Genomic DNA, 3,318 nt, shown 5'->3' on the forward strand with positions numbered 1-3,318 from the left:
TTATTAAGAGAAATAAAAACATTTGGAAGAATTTAGTTGAATGAACAATTATTTACAGCGCAACATAAGGTTATTATTAAAAGAATAAATTTTACACGGTGCAATTGAGCACAAATGAGGTCCTTTTTTGGGGTAGACATGTACGTCACGTGTGAGTTGTAATTTAAAAACTTCTATATTGAGATATTTTAAATAGATTACAATAACCAAGTGGAAAATAGCTTCCAATTAGTTTACAAACTAAATGAAATTTATTTTGAGGCTGACTATCATCAATTGATCAGTACATCATGATGTTGTCTATAAGGTCTTATAAGGCCATAATTGTGACGCATCATATATTGCCAGACAAAAAGGCAATTAAAAACAAGAATCGCAGAGCACTCATCGGATATTAATAAAAAATCAAGCTCACCAAGTGTCATATCTAATGGACCTCACTTAATTATAATTTTGATCGGAACAATATCAGAATTTTAGATAGCGAATCATCTTATAACGAAAGACTGACTTCTGAGATGATTTTTATAAAGAGATAAAACAATGGACTTAATTTACAAAGTAACACAGAATCGTTATCAGAAATATACTCTTCCGTTATAGAAGCACTTCCCCCTTGTTGAATGTTTCCCGTCATCTTTTCCTCTTCTTCGAATTTCCTCACCACTCATATTTTTTATATTATGTCGATTTTTTCTTTACTTGTATCTTTATTAATTTAAAAAAAGTCAAGAAGCACGGAAGAACATGACATAATTTACACCTTTTGTGTTCTAGTCTTAATACTGCTTACTGTATATACTGTTTTGCGCTATAATTATTATCATGTTCGTTGGTAGAAACACAGATATTAATCTAAATCTTGCAGCATTTTAATTTGCTTAAATTCTCACTAGTTTAAATTATTATTACTTTACAGCAATAGTCACGTTATCATGGACAATTTGTACTATATATGTAAGCTTTTGACAAGAGACTTAATAGCCTTATATAATGGCAAATTATGTTAATTGTTAATTTATATGCTGTAATGATAGGAGATTCATACCTGAAATGACACCATGAACATGTTTAAGAAAAGATCCTACTATATAACTTCTTGCGGTCATATCAAGGTTTTCGGATTGCACACGTTGTTGCTTCAGGATTGAGGTTTTTAATATTATAAGGGCTAAACTTTTCTAGAATTTTTAATATTTCATTGTAATTGTTTTAATGTAGATTGTATATGTAACATTGAAAATGACCGGATAGAAGATCGAAACATCTGTATTTTGTATTTTTAGTTAAATATTATATTTATAATATTATATTTAGTATTTAATAACGATAGCGAAGAATACTCGTATCTTGCTTGTGCTTTGAGTCCTTTAACTGATTAGAAAAGTTTATATCTTTTAACCCTTTAAACTCCATGTATGGAACATCAAATCCGCCCTTGAATCATGCATATCTAAACATCGGTCGATATACTGGAGATTGATTTAGAATCAAGGTATAGATTTTTAATACTTTTTCGCGCCTATGCAAAAGCGTTTAATTTTCAATAAGAATCTGCGTGTTCCATAATACATTTGATGAAATCTTTCCATTGATGAAAGCAAAATAGATCGTGTGGTTGCATGAACCTTCTGGTAAAATTTTTAATAAAACAGTTACATTATCATCTTGATAAAGTTCGTCTGACTTTTGAGAGCGAATCTAGAATCGAAACGGTCTTTTTTTTTTAATTTTGTTCAACGGTGAGTTTAAAAACATTTTGAAAAAAATCCCTTACAAGTCTTGTCTAGTTTGTTAGATTTAGAACATTAAATTACAAGATTTTCGTAATTGGGAAGTTACGTGGTCGTAGAAAATTTACCATTAATTTCCTGGAGACAAATCATTATTGGCGACATTAATTTTTCTTCCATAGAAAGAATCGGTTGGATATAAAAATGAGTTTGAGCATTTCATTGAGTGATTACAGCTGTCATTATTTTTTCACCTGTTAATGATAGCGTGCGATGGGAAAGTGGTATGTAGTTAAATCCCGATTGATCGGTATTGAATATTTCACTCGCATCAAACTTTGAATAAATGTTATAAATATTAACAAAATAAATTGAATTGAATAAATGTTAACAAAATCGAGATGAAATTCAACGCCTTTATTCACAGTTTTCTCGGTTTTGTGTTGTTTCTGAACAGATGTGAATAGACAGATTTTTTTTGATAAAAAATCAAAACTTTTTTTAAATTTGTTGATCCATTTCAACGACATTTTGAAATCTACCAACCCAATCTATTTAGCATGGTACAGAGCTCACCGTCGAATAGTTTGATCATGAATAGGAATTCCATCAAAACGGGCCTGTATGAACTGCTCTAAACAATACTTTGTTGGATTGCTATTTTTCCCGATATGTGCCATGCTGTTCAATATATTTTTTAGATTTATTTATACATAGAATGTTTTATTTTAAGAAATCGAGTTTTAATTGTATTAAAAGACCACTTTAGATGCTCCTTGCATGTTTCTATTCGCTGTGCATATTCGAGTAGTATAAAAACTTCATTAGAAGATAAGCTTTCTTCCTATTCATAAATTGGCTCGACTTCATCATGTTTAAAAATATCAGTATATACTCGTATTCTTCTCTAGTATTCAGCTGGGCCTAATTCGTTGGTCTCAGAGCGAAAATGTACGCGGTGAGGGACGGCAAGAAGGACATTAAAAAGGTGAAAGGCGTAAAGAGTAACGTCGTAGCACAAACGATAACGTTCGACGATTACACGCGATGTTTGAACGAAGAGATCGAAATGACTCGTCGTCAATCGTGTATACGATCTAAACTGCACGAGGTATACACGATATCCGAATCGAAAATCGCTCTGAGTCCATACGATGACAAACGGTACGTCGTACCGAATTCGACGAAGACGTTACCGTGGGGACATTGGCGGATACCTTCGTAATATATGTACATATCAACATTTATATTAATATTATGTTTTTACATTTTTTTTATATTTTTATACAGCGTATATGTATTACTATTATTATGCTTTATTATCTTAATTTGTACTTCGTGTATGTCTTTTTTACATTTTTTAAATATTCTCATACAATTTACATACCTGTTACTATTATGTACTATTATCATTATAATTTACGCATTATGTTTTTACGTTGTATATAAGTATTACTATTATGTTTTATGTAGTATCATTTATTATATATTACTGTTATTTTTCATTTCATGTATCGTACATTTATATACGTATATATTTTATATCTGTATACTCTAAAAATGGAAAGGATAATAAAAAAAAAAA

The sequence above is a fragment of the Trachymyrmex septentrionalis genome, unplaced genomic scaffold (genome assembly GCF_001594115.1).
Source record: "Trachymyrmex septentrionalis isolate Tsep2-gDNA-1 unplaced genomic scaffold, Tsep1.0 scaffold428, whole genome shotgun sequence".
Lineage (NCBI taxonomy): Eukaryota > Metazoa > Arthropoda > Insecta > Hymenoptera > Formicidae > Trachymyrmex > Trachymyrmex septentrionalis.